The 14,535-nt window shown below is 41.9% G+C and overlaps 1 protein-coding gene across 1 annotated transcript in view; it reads right to left on the reverse strand.

The window, feature by feature from the left end:
* RAPGEF5 (Rap guanine nucleotide exchange factor 5) overlaps positions 1–14,535 on the reverse strand; it is a 162,570-nt gene that overhangs the window by 131,940 nt on the left and 16,095 nt on the right. The gene's annotated exons all lie outside the window — the stretch shown is intronic.

Genomic DNA, 14,535 nt, shown 5'->3' on the forward strand with positions numbered 1-14,535 from the left:
GAGTTTTAGTTTTGTTCTGTTTCTTGGATGGAAAAAAAATAGCAGCAATCTAGGTCTTTTAGCTATTGAAATCTAAATAAAAAGAATTTATCAAATCATCTGAGCAGTCTAACTGAAGTCTCCAAATATTTATTTTTTTCACATCAAGAAAAAGGTTCGGTAAACACAGTTCTGTATTGTTTACTACATTTATTCTTGATCTGGAAAAGATGAGCAATGAGGTGGCAAAGTCTGTAGACAACACACAGTTATTCGCGTCAGGAAAGACCAGAAATGACAGTGAAGAATGTCCAAGATAAATCTAAAAAAAGTTAGGTGAAAAGACAGTATCATGATGAGCTCAACATTAACAGCAGCATGTATTAGAGGGAGAAAATGTAGCTACACGTGCTTTAATATTTCTTAACGCAAATTTTATCAATTCAGTAAAGACACCTCAAGGTCACAGAACACTTCTCAAGGAAGACCACTCTTCTACATAAAATTCTTAACTGTAGTTAAATAAAATATTAGGATAAATGAGGAATAAAATGGTGACCAGCGGGGAGGTAACATTCCTGTTATATGTAGATCAGCATTTTCTCTGCCGTGCCATATGCTGCACTGGTAACAGCATCTCAAAAAATGGACGCTACAGTGTTAGATGGGATTCAGACAATAATAGTAGTAGGAATAATAAAGGGTTGGGATAAATTTTAATATGAGAAGAGACAGAAAAGACTGTGACTTTGTTCAGAGAGATTACAGGAGACATAATGCAATTACACAAAATAATGAAATGGCACAGAGAGAAGACTTTCTGTGCTCTGTTTTATGTAGCAGGAGAATAACCGATCACTCAATGAAATTAGAGAGGATTCCTATTTGAGGAGATGATAGAAAGGAAAATGACACATAACTTCACAGCAAGGAAATGCAAATGCCAAAACCTTACCGCTGATTAATACAGATTGGGGATTTAAAGTTATAAAATTAACAGTGAACCAGAACTCTGGAAGGCAAACAGAGACAGGATAAACACCTCTACGAGAGTCAGGTTTCCCCACCTTTACTCACCGTGATACTTCCATATCTTGCCAGTGTTAAAAGACAAGATATTGTCTACTCTGATGCTTACTGGCAACTTCGATCTTACTACACGCCACACAAGACACAAATAAACATTGCGTAAAAGAAGTCTGGAAGTGGAACAGAAGACATTGTGCAGGTGCACTGGCAGCACAATGGGAGGATTGTGTGGTGCTCCCTCACGTTATTCCAACTTGTAAGCAGCATAATTAATTCCTCACTTTGAGAAGGTTCCAATTCTCACTTGGTACATTGTAATCACAAAAAAAATCATCCTTCACACCCTGTAAGAATTACAGAATCCATATTTCAGTAACACCACCTGCTTTTTTCCCCTCTATGTTCTGGTTACTGTATTTTTAGAAAGAGAATGGAAGTGACAAGGAACCACAGAAGCATCTAACGCTGTTTACCCTTCCACGCTCATCACAAATGTTAGTTCCACACGTAACAGTAGCTCCATATGGAAATACTATAACATAAAAGCTTAATTCCCCTCCCCTGTATCCAAGAAAGATGCCATAAGAGTGCAACATTGCCTCAGATCCCACTTACTCTTCCTAGCCGGCTCGTCATTAGCACCTCGGCTCTGCAGCAGCCTTACATACCACCACTTCACTTGGTTTCTGTCCAAGTCTTTCATTCAACAAGCCTCACTCACTGCAGCAGCACGGTCGAAATGTATACATTGATTTCCCCCCTCCCCGCTCTATTCCCAGGCTGGCGCTAACGACATTATCATCAGCAAGCTAATTCCAGTGATGCCAGTGGTTACTACAGCCCCGGGCATTGCACTGGCCCGGTCCCCAGCATTCAGAGGCCTGCTGAGCCTCAGACAGGGAAAACACTGCTACTGCAGGGTGCAGTTACACAACAGCATGAGACCAAACTCATCAAAAAGGACAAATTTGGTGGCCTTTTACAATGGGGTTACAGCATTGTTGGATAAGGGAAGAGCGACTGACATCACCTACCTGGACTTGTGCAAAGCATTTCATACTGTCCCATGCGCATCCTTGTCTCTGAAATAGAGAGACATGGATTTGACGGGTGGACTGCTTGTTGGATAAAAAATTGGCTGGATGGCCACACTCAAAGAGTTGCTGTCAACAGCCTGATGTCAGGGTGGAGACCAGTGAGGAGTGCTGTCCCTCAGGGGTCCAGGACCAGTATTATTTAACATCCTTGTTGGGGAGTTCATCCTTCCCCTCTACCTTGCCCTGGTGAGGCCACATCTGGAGTACTGTGTCCATTTCTGGGCTCCCCAGTTCAAGAAGGACAGGGAACTGCTGGAAAGGGTGCAGCAAAGGGCTACAAAGGTGATTAGGGGACTGGAACACCTCTCTTATGAAGAAAGGCTGAGAGACTTGGGTCCTTTTAGTTCGGAAAAGAGAAGACTGAGGGGGGATTTTATCAATGCTCCTCCAAAATGATTTTGGTACATGCACCCCAATTCAAACTACATTTGCAAATAACTCTTAGAACAAGCCAAAATGTGCTTTTAAAGCAAATTCATTAGTCATCAAGCAAACAACTCATCTCTTGTGAAAACTACCTTGGAACAGCTCTTGCTGCCCATGCCAAGTGCTGCTTTCCAGGCACTGCTACCTCAGCATCCCCCTGTGCCTCTTCACCAGATTGAGTAGAAGCTTTGCCAAACCACGTGTCAGGGAAGAGACGGGGATGTGGCAGCATGTATAGTCCTGGGACAGGAGACCATATGTGCAGCCAATCCAGAGCACTGGGTGTCCTCCAGGAGGGCTTTCCCATTGTACATGAGTAAATGTGCATAGGTGGCTTCAGCTTCCCTACTGGGATGCAGGAAAAAAGAGGCAGCGAACTGGTGCCTTGGGCTGGGAGATCAGGAGCATGAAGTATGAACGTGGCCCAGGGATGGCATCCTAGCTTGGGGACACGACTTGCATGTGACAGGAGAGGACAGTTGGGACAGGTAGCCCAGAAGGTGGTTTTGGAATAGAACTGCTAGAATCCAAATCTAAATAGACAACAGATAATTTAGTCTGAAACTGGGAAAAATTAAAAAGGAGTTTACTGTGGTATTTAAAACCACTAGAAACACAGGGAGTAGAGCAATGGTGTTAAAAGAATGAGAGGATTAGAATAAAGTGACCAGCAAGTAATTTAAAACAACCAGAAGGAAATAATTCTTTACAATCCATATGACCACCTCATGGAATTATTAGCCAAAGAATCAAATATTCCAGCTAGGTTTTTAAAAGCAGTAGCTAATTCAATGACTGATACAAGATCTATATCTGGGATAAATTAGTATTGCTTCAATCGGACAATTATTGAGTCTGCCAATATTTAAAGCTAGGCATGCAAAGATATTGATGATAGTATTTTAATATATGAACACAAACTGATATTTGAAAGGTTTGGAAAGAAATTCCCCCACGACATACTAAACAACAAGCAAAGTGTACTAATGAAGGCACAATTTGGTCTCCATTGGAAAGATCAAGCTGTATCTTACTGTGAGATGCTGACTTAGTTCTTTACTCAGCAGAGTATTGAACTGGCTCCACTATAGCAACTCCCTGTGCATTTACTACAACCTGGTTAATGTTCTAATCAAAGGCTAAAGATACTACAGAGCATGTTTTCGGTCATGCTTCTTGAAGATACATTTGAATTTTCTCCTTGGTTTTAGATCTGGGATTTTGCTTTGGCCTCATCTCAACTTCAGAGGATGACGTGCCTACAAGTTGCTTGTGCTTTGCCTCCTGCCCAAGCTGTTCCCACAACTGCTGCTATTTCTGCCATTGCCAGCGCTGCAGTCGCGGTAGCATCAGCAATGCTCCATACATCTGCTAGCAATTTAATCACCATCACGCTCAGAAAGAAACAAAGCAAGAGTGCTTGGAGCTCCAGTTCAAGTGCTTTCCTCAGCTGGGATTTAGTACAGTGGTAGCAGCCAGCAACCTGTCTACACTAGAAGTCACGCTGTAACACTATAGAAGAGGCCATAGAAATTGGAGGAAAATAATAATTTCAGATATGGGACGCAAATGTTTTGCTTTTCTTCTAAGAGCTTCTGATATTCCTGTGCAGTTAGCAAGGAAAAGAACCTTTGGCAAAAATAGGGAAGTAAGAAAATTATTTCATTAATCAAGATTATTCTTTTTTCTGAATCTTTTACAGAAAAATTTACATTGAAACTAAAAGAAACAAGAAAAGGCAGAATTATGGCTTTTCCTCCCAGCACGTTGTTTAAGCTTCCATTCCAAGTGTTTCAAATAACTAGGTTTTTAACTGGTTGCATTACCAAAAATTGAGCATAATGCCACATTAAGAGTTTGCAATGTGCAATCAAACTTTACCTGTTTTCAGTTTACAACATAGTCATAAATATTTGTCTGATCAGGGCTTAATTTGCAAACATGCCCATGATAGTTTCATAGTTTCAGGGCACTATCACTGTGTCCCTAAAGAATTCAGTATAGCACTTGTGCATTACAAATTGGATTACTCAGTATGCTTAAAATTAAGCAAACACTTCAATGTTGTCCTCTGTCAAGGTTTATTTCCCTAAATATAAATAGCCTGGAAAAAAAAAAATCATCCCATTTTGAAATGCACGTGGTGTAGCACAGACTACCTGGTAACAAGATCGTTTCTGTTCCCTGACAGGGGGATTTCTGCAACTACTCAACACCTGAATCCTAAATTGGCTAATGTGACCACAAAGGAAATTATACATTCACACAGATTTCCAACAAGCATTTAAGCATCCAAGCCTAAAATACACTTTCACAAGTATTCATGCTGGAAACTTCTCACGTTCCAACCATGAGACACAGTGTACGGAAAAGGACCACAGATAAAGCTGAATCCAAATTGACTCTCAAATACAACCATATGTTTGTGCTTTCCTCTCTTTACTAATCATTCAACTCTAACAATACAGTAGCTCAGGAAAAATTACAAAAATCCACCAGGGGTATTTACTTAATTTCCCTCAGGCTTCTCTCCCCCTTCACACACAAATCAAAAAGTAATTATTTTTTTCCTAGACAGATTTCTTTGTCTCATTACGAACCATGACAATGATAATGCCATAATAGCGACAGGAACAACTGCAACTGTTACAACTGATGGAAGTCTGGGGTTTTTTGCCTTCAAAAATATTTGCTGGACTTGCTAAAAGCAAGCAGCTATAATAATTACAGAGTTTCCACTCCAGCCCTGATCTGAACATGAATCTTGGAACAAAGCTGGGCTGTACCTGTCCGACACAACCTCCTCCACCTGCAACACAAGAAGGCAGCAATTTCTGCAGGAGTAAATGCTCATTTATTCCCAGTGCTTAGTCATGCCAGGCAAGGAGCGGGGGAAGGGAAAGAAAATTACTGAACAATTATCACTTTACCGCCTTCAAATTTTTGCATTTGACATCGCTAGCTACTGTGGAAATTATAGGGGTTTAAGCAAAAATCAGATATGGGTGCTGCCTTTAGGAGACGAAATGCTACCGTTGTTTGAGGGTGGCTGGATGTAGGGAGTGTTGTCATGAATCCCAATCCGTTTCCATGTGGCAGCAGATTTTTCCTCGTGGTTGCTAAGGCACAGCAAGCAGAGTTGGTTGGGAAGCTCGCTGACTTTCAGCAGATATCATTCATATGAAACCGTAGAATATGCCTGACTTTCTGCCAAACAGTATTCGCAACAAACAACCTTCCCCCACTGCTCCTCTCGAAACCCGCTGTCAGAATTCACAGATAACGAAGAACAACCAATGGAACAGTTCTCCACATTAATATTAATTTAAGATTAAATATAAAACTCTTCATAGAAATGACTTTTCCGTTATAAAGGATCTTTTTTATAAAGGAAAGATCTTCTGATTGTCTTAAACTTCATCTATTTAGGCATAGCGTAAAAAGGTCAAAAAGCTGTAAAAAGAGAAATTTGTATTCAGCAGAGCTTGCAGCGTAGGGTTCCCAGGTGAGCCTGCAAAGCTCTCTGGAGACAGCCAAATGGGTTGTTAGTGAAAGGAAAGCAAAGAGTGTATTCTCGCCTGTTTTCTGTATAAAAAGAATCCGCAATGAATCTGAATAAGTAATTTCACAAAAGGGAAACCCACTACTCATGGTTTATTCTTGCCTCCCCCAAAACAGAAAGGGATCTGCAAAGAAAATGGCTGCTCTTTGTAAAGACAAGCAATGCTCTTTAGGTTTAAAGACTTATTTCTTCAGATGACAACAGTCATTAAAGCAATATGTTTAGAAGCATTTCTGTATTTTCCAGTACATACTGAACTAAATATGGCTGAATGGGTTTATGCTTCAAACAAAACCTTTTTTAGTTAATCTTGCATAAACCAGCCACTTTAAAAGTCTCCATAGCCTAGCAAGGAGTGTAATTTAGTGCGCAAGAGCAAATTTTGCTTGCAATGCCCTTTTTTTTTACCCAAAAGGAGTTAAGAATAGAAAAAGGTATTACAGAAGACAATATGGCAGGACTGGCTGGTTGCTTTCCTCCCTATTTCCCATGGAAAGCTGTGGATCAATCCCTCTTCAGGAAGGCACTAACACTGGCCCAAACCTCCTCTGTCCTACCCTGTGCATCAAATAAAACTGCAGCATCCTGGCACTAAAGCCAACCCAGTCCAAGAGAAAGGGAGCAGTGGTGAACCAGCAGAGGGGGATGCCTGGGTTAGAGAAACCTTCCATTCCTTCAAAGAAAGGCGACGACCACTCTCCGCCTAATGACAGGTTTCCATGACCAGATTAATGTACCATAAAATGAGGCCACTGACAAGCAGGTTGAGCCCTCCCTCCAGCTCCTGCTTCACCTTCCCATCCCCACCCCTCTTCTGCTCTGTGCTACCCCTCCTGTTTGTGAAGCCAAGTGCTGAACCAAACTGGAGGACTGATAGCTTTGAACCATCTCGTTAAACAACGGCTCATTTTAACCCAGATTATTCCCCCCCGCCCCAGGTGACTGGAGCGGTATGGGAGCCATACAAGCTCGATCGCTAGCGAGGCGGGTGGTAGGGGCACAGGGGAAAGCAGTGGGATGCGGAGGGAGGCAGGAAGGGACAGCTGTGCTCAGAGGAAGCATTTGTTTATGCTGAATTAAAACTATCCAAGGAATGATGGCATAAAACGTGCCTAATAAATCCTCAGTGTCTCTGCTCCATCAACATAAAAAGGAAGTTAGCTATGCCCACAAAAAATGACAAGACAAAATTCAAAGGTGTCGGTAATGGGGAACTTCACCTCCCACCTTCATGTTCACATAAGTGCATCGGTTTAAGGAAAACAGAAATCCCATCTCATTTAACTCCATAGATCAACTGTAGACTGCATGGGCTACAGTCATAGTTTACAATATAGAAATAGGGCTTAAACAAGTTTTCTCTTCTCTTTCTTATAAAAACATCATGGATACTTTCAACTCATATGCTAATACAGTGTTTGCAATGAGATCTCATTAAATATGAAAACAGGAAAGGATCAGGAAAGAAACAGAAAAGAATCAGTTTTACTACTTCTTATCATGCTCTATATAACATTAAAATATGCAGAGTACAGTTAATTGACTATTTGTGTTCCTTCATTTACCTTACTTTATTGCAGCATTTGTGTTGGAGTTTGCCATTTCAGCCATACCTTTCCTAATGCTACCTAAAAAGCTTCCCAGAGCATTTCACTCTTCCTGGCTGTCAACAACATTTCACAGGAAAGCAGTATCCTCCCTTTTTTCCAATACAAAATAGGCACTGTACAGACTGCGGCAGTAAAAATTAACATTATTACTACATTTATTCCTCTTTAAACCTCAGCATCTAATAAATACAGTAGATCGTCTTTGTATTCTACCATTCCTGGCCATTAGCATCTAGTTTGGTTTTGATCTGGGGACACAAGAGCAGGTGGGTGGGTTTTTTTGGTGATTATTAATTTTTTTTGCAACAATTAGTATTTCTAATGATGCAAGTTATCATTTAATAATACATTACTTAGAGTTTTCAAAAGAATGCGCACTGGATATTTCACCCTATAATTAAAAAGATGTTCCCAGTGACAGGTTACCATTTCTTTTCAGATAGATCTAAATGAAGACATCAACAAAACAGTGAAAAGAGAGATCAGGAGTAGGAAAATGCAGATTGTCTGCATACTTAAAAGCTTTTCAAAGCACCTCTGTTGGCATATTTCTTCTGTTGCCAGCAAAATACCTTCTCACGACACATTTCCAAATAAAAAAAAGAAAGCAGGGTGGCATATCAACCAAGCAAAGACATTCCGCAAGCCAGGCAGCTTGACTCACAAGCATGCATTAGTAAAAAGAAATTTCATGGGGAAATTGTGTGCCGAACACCAGAACTAATGCCCAGGCTGTGCAATCCCCTTCCTGGGGTTTTCATAACTTGACCAGACAAGACCCTGTACAACCGCTCTCGCTTTGAAGTTAGCCCTGCTCGGACCACGGGCTGGATCAGACTACCTCCAAGAGGTCCCTTCAAACCCAAATTATTCTGTAATTCTCTCTTGCTCCATCACTCCCAGATACAACTTAATTCTGATCCTCCAACCAGCTGTAGCAGGCACGGGAGAGAAAGTCTGTGGAGCTCCAGAGCACCCAGAAATACTTTTCTAGAGGCACCCTGTGTTTAAAAAAAGGCTCTTAAAAATCACATATTTTTCCCTTTCACCAAAACTTCTCCCGTGAGCACATTACCCACGGTGCCAGGTCTCAGCTGCTGAGGGGCTCATGTCCCTCTGCTGTCAACATTACTGCAGATAATACTGGTGCCAGAACTTGGCCTTCAGCAACCCACAAATTTTCACAGATTGAATATAATAAAAATTTTAAAGCAGACAATCAATTAAGCAAGTCATTGATCTCACCTGTCACCAACAACCACCCATCACGTAGATGTAACTTTAAATGTTCCCTCTCTGGTGCCAGGCAAAATCAGCACGGTTAGGGAGCTGATTTTCCCCAGTACAGGCTCGGGAGCATTCTTGTGAACTGCCCCCCTGACCCTGCTGCAGGGATGCTCACCTCTGCCCCAAGAGTCGTAACGAGCAGCAGAAGGGCAAAAATACCCAATACTGCTGCAGCTACTTCAGGGAACACAGGTGCAGGAACAAAACTTCGACTACTAGCTAATATTCTGCAAATCAGCTGTGCGCAATGCTGACGATAAATAGCTAAAAATGTCAATATATAGTATATGCATTATTGAATAAGAAAATCTATTAAAATCTTAATTTATTCAGAAGCAATTTACAAATAAAGAGCCAGTTTTATAGATTTCGATAACTAGAGTAAATTTAATGTTACAAATTTAAAAAGACAAAGTTAAAAATCAGTGCTTTGATTATGATTTATGAAAATACCTCATAGTATATTGCATCAGTTTAGTTTACTATTTGAAAAATGCCTACATTTGTGGCAACCTTTTATTTTTTTTTTTGAATGAGCTGCATACAAATAGTCCATGAATGCTTTTGCAAGTGTGCAAAGGTATGCTTTTAATGTCTCTGTTCTTACCTGTTTCAGAAAGCTTCACATTTACCACTGCCTGCAGAAAAGGTAGGTCACCTGGTAATTTCCCAAACCCTATTCCTAGAAGTAGAGGACAGTTATTCCTTTCAGGACCAAGAGGCATGTTCTGCCTTTGCCAGTTGAAACACCTGAACAAAACATTGACATTCTTTATTTCTAAGGAACTGATTGTCTGGTTTTGCAGAGACCTATTGGACAAAGCACCAGACTGTTCAGCAAACTTCAGTTTTATACCCAAATCTGATGTGGTCGCAAGCTGCAGCAAGTCATGGGAACGACCATGACCACTCTGCTCTGCAAAGCACTTTGAGACTCAGTGGTAAAGATGGGCTATGCCAAGGGCTAGAAGCACCCAAGCTGCCTGCCATGTAGCCAGGGTAACCCCACTCTGAGTTCAGGTACCTAGAGGACATTGAAAACACAACACGTCATGAATAAAACTGCCGACTTTTGCTTTTCTTGCTTCTGAGGTTTTCAAAGAGCAGGAGTGGCCTTCACGGTGGGTGAACAAGCTCCAGTTAAAGACGCTAGCATCGCAGCCTGAACAGTTCAACAATCTGCAGCACTGTTGTTTGTATTGGCAGCACTCTGTTATGTGACCTCTTGGGAACAATATTAATTTCACTGACAGTAGCTCTTGGCACAAGTCAGTGCCAACCTACTATGGACTAGAGAGTGGGAGTTCTTAACCACTTCCAGAACTGCTGTGATTTACTTTTTTGTAGACAAACTACTAAAGATTAACTATTTTAGTTTCATGAAGCAGTCAAGGCCTCACTGTACAAAAGAGCTTTGACAATGTCCCGCATGGCATCCTGGTCTCCAAGCTGATAAAATATGGCTTTGATGGACTGACAATTCAGTGGATAAAGAACTGGCTTGACGGACGCACCCAAAGAGTGGCTGTCAATGGGTCCATATCCAAGTGGAGGCCAGTGACGAGTGGAGTGCCTCGAGGATCAGTACTGGGACCAGTCTTGTTTAACATCTTCATCAGTGACATGGACAGTGGCATAGAGTGCACCCTCAGCAAGTTTGCCGAGGACACCAAGCTGTGTGGGGCGGCTGACACGCTGGAGGGAAGGGATGCCATCCACAGGGACCTGGACAGGCTGGAGAGGTGGGCCCATGCCAACCTCATGAAGTTCAACAAGACCAAGTGCAAGGTCCTCCATCTGGGTCGGGGCAATCCCAAGCACCCATATAGGCTGGGCAGTGACTGGCTTGAGAGCAGCCCTGAAGAAAAGGACTTGGGGATGCTGGTAGATGAGAGGCTCAACAGGAGCCGTCAGTGTGCACTAGCGGCCCAGAAAGCCAATCGTATCCTGGGCTGCATCAGGAGAAGCGTGGCCAGCAGGTCGAGGGAGGTGATTCTCCCCCTCTACTCCACTCTCGTGAGACCCCACCTGGAGTACTGCGTCCAATTCTGGAGCCCCTACTACAAGAAAGATATGGACATGCTGGAATGTGTCCAGAGAAGGGCCACGAGGATGACCAGACGGCTGGAGCACCTCTCCTATGAGGACAGACTGAGAGAGTTGGGGTTGTTCAGTCTGGAGAAAAGAAGGCTCCGAGGAGACCTTATAGTGGCCTACCAGTATCTTAAGGGGGCCTACAAGAAAGCTGGGGAGGGACTTTTTAGGATGTCGGGTAATGGTAGAAGGAATGGATTAAAACTAGAGATGGATCGATTCAGATTGGACGTTAGGAAGAAGTTCTTCACCATGAGGGTGGTGAGACCCTGGAAGAGGTTGCCCAGAGAGTTGGTGGAAGCCCCATTCCTGGAAATTTTTAAGGCCAGGCTGGATGGGGCTCTGAGCAACCTGGTCTAGTGGGAGATGTTGGAACTAGATGATCTTTAAGGTCCCTTCCAACCCTAACAATTCTATGATTCTATGATTCTAAGAAGCACTCAATATCAAGGAAGCAAAAAGATTGTTCCCTTGGATCACACACGCAAGTTCTTGGCAAAGTAGATCCAGGAACTCCTCACCTGCTCTCAGCAGAGCCTCAGCACTACTTGGAGCTCTGCTACCGGCACCTTCAAACAGTCTGCAGAATGGCATCACACCAACCCTGATAACATCTGGTTTGTGCTTGAAAACCTTTGGTCCGGCTGTTGAAGCAGGAACAAATGAAAACTCAAGTGCACTCCATCTCCAAAGGGAGATTTGTTACCTCTGAGATGGGGAGGGACTTGAAAAGCAAGGCAGTTCAAAAGTCTCTGCCGGTGTGCCAGAAACCACTGCACGCCTGTCGTTCAATCCCGATTACTTAAGAGATAGAGCAGCATGGGAAGTAGAGTGCAATAACCATCAGATATGGAATAGGATTAGAACATGAACAGAAGTTTAGCATATGCAAACAACCACTAAAAGCAGCTTAGGTAAATTTAGCTTTCACTAGACTGAGAAGTTACAGAATCAGAAAATATTGACAGATGCAAGACACAGATGAGTCTTGTAAATTTTTGGACATGGAAAAACAGCTCAAGTGTCAAGTACCTAACAGATACAAGTTTTACTTAGTACGCTAAGATCATAACCAAACAATATAAATGATATTTCTTATGCAGATTAAGCTATTAAGAAAGTAAAAGATGTGCTCAGCACACCCATAAGGTCACAGAAACAGTTCAGATGTCTTTGGATAGGAGCCTCCTTCATGAACACAGGTTCAAGAAAAGAACACAGTCTTTGAAGTCAGGCAAAGCTTCTGCCCTAAAGAGGCGGATTTCCTTACTAGTATTCTTTACCCTTAATTTTAATTATGTGCCTTTCTTCTGATATATATCTGTATTTTCATTCTTTATTCACATAACAATTACTTGCACACATTTGATATTACTAAAGTACATGGATATATCACATCATGCCTATGCTGCATTATTCTGAATTTATTCACTGTAAATTTACTCACTCTAACCTCAATTAAGTCTACAAGTCCTTCTTCCTGCTGCCGTGGAAGTTTGATCCCTCTGTGTGAGGGCTGGGGGGTTTCTCCATCTCTTGAGATTTTCCAGCTGGTACCAGGGAGTTTTCTCATTTTGATATACAGTTATGAAGGGCAGGACCTTGCTCCAACAAGATACATTTGAAAATGTAATGAATAGAACTGGTCCTTATAAGAGTTCCCTGCATTCATCATTTATTTTCAAGACAGCATGGGCGAGATCAGACAAGGCCTGCACAGATGATCCCTGCACCTCTCCCCAGGCTTAGAATACAGATGTTCAACCAAACTCAGTTTAAGCGAAAAGCCACAAAATTTGACAAGCTACTCTTGTGAGATTAACACCCTCTGTGATGATACCCCACTCAAATTCATAGAAAAAGGAAGTATTAAACTGTGTTGTACTAAACCTTTTTTGGAGAAAGTAGATATGAAAAAAGTATCTTAGGCAGCCTAACTAACTAACTAACTAACCAAACAAACAAATAAGTCTTCCTTCGATTGGTCCCACATCAGTCTCCTGTCCCACCGGAGAAAAAATCCCTCCAGCAAAACTAGACCTGGTATTTAAAGCATAAAGTTCTTATCCCTTTGTTTTATTCCTTATATGTATTAGGAGGTCTTTAAACAAATATAAAGACACAAATGTTTTTTTCCTTTACAAGACAGGTACTATTCCTTCAACAGAAAAAAATCCAACAATTTGAGAATCAAAGGATTAGAAGATATTTCTATTTTTATATCTGACTAAATTATCTGAATTAATTAACCTTTAATTGCATTTCCAACTATTATCTAGTTCTGCATCCCAACAGAAGTCCCACCATATGATGTCTCTATCCTAGTCAATCCAATTCCAATATTCAAAGGCACAAGCAAAAAAAAGAGTGATAGAAATCTAAATTAGCATGAAAAACACATGTGCAGTAGAAAAAAATAAGTGCATAATATTATAGCAGTGCAGGGATTGGAGGTGAATTGTATGTTATGAAGTTGAACATACATGCCTGTGTCAGATCTGTCTTGACAGAGAGACTGAATTCTCCATGATTTCAACAAGATCTCTGTACATCAGATGCTGTACGGAAGATTACTGGTCTGGAGGAACTGTTTGTGGGCCACTTATCTCATGTGGAATGGGCCAGACATCCACCAGATATGAAGATAGTCCAGAAAATATGTATCAGAAGATCATGCTAAGGGTTTAACTGTAGTTGATGTAGCTATTAAGCGGCCTTCCTAGTCAACTAGTTATAAGCTTTTGTTTTAAACGAGAAATCTCTTGCCTTGAAAGTTGTGGATGACCTTTCTAGGGCTGTTTCAAAGCATACATGAGGCACTAATCACAGCCTGCACCTGCAGAATCTGCAATAACAACCCAGACGAGCATCTCATCCCTCCCTAAGACAGCAGTGGTAGCACTATAACTATTTTTAAGGAAATACTCATTAGAACACGTAAGAGAGAAGCAGAAGGACACAATGTGAACACAAGCACGCTTACCAGTTGTGTGAACCAGGCCATCTAAAAGAAAAGTAGAATAGCCTCTGCATTACTCACAGCTGACGTACAGCTGAGTGTATCCTGAACAACAGAACAGTCTGCTGATGCTGTAGTACAATCAAAGGAAAGGACACACACATCATTGCTTTTCTACGGGGTCACATTTCCACCACGAGGTCACATTTCCACCACCTGAGGACAGTCAGGCCTGGCAGCCAGTGCTAAGAAAAGTACATTTGAGGAGCGTCTGACCAGCAGACTAAGCAGCAGCTCACGCATTCCCTGTGCTCCTTGGAGCTGCATTCTCCTTGCCCCGCCGGACACACCACTGTCCAGGGCTCTTCCAGGATCCACCTTTACATATCCATGTAACACAGAACTGAGCCAGCTTCTTCCGCTTCACCAGATTGAGTCTTCAGCCCAAGATCCTTGAAGGGCTGCTTTGTCCCGTGGAAACAAAAGCACCAG

The sequence above is a fragment of the Chroicocephalus ridibundus genome, chromosome 2, assembly GCF_963924245.1.
Source record: "Chroicocephalus ridibundus chromosome 2, bChrRid1.1, whole genome shotgun sequence".
NCBI classification, from domain to species: domain Eukaryota; kingdom Metazoa; phylum Chordata; class Aves; order Charadriiformes; family Laridae; genus Chroicocephalus; species Chroicocephalus ridibundus.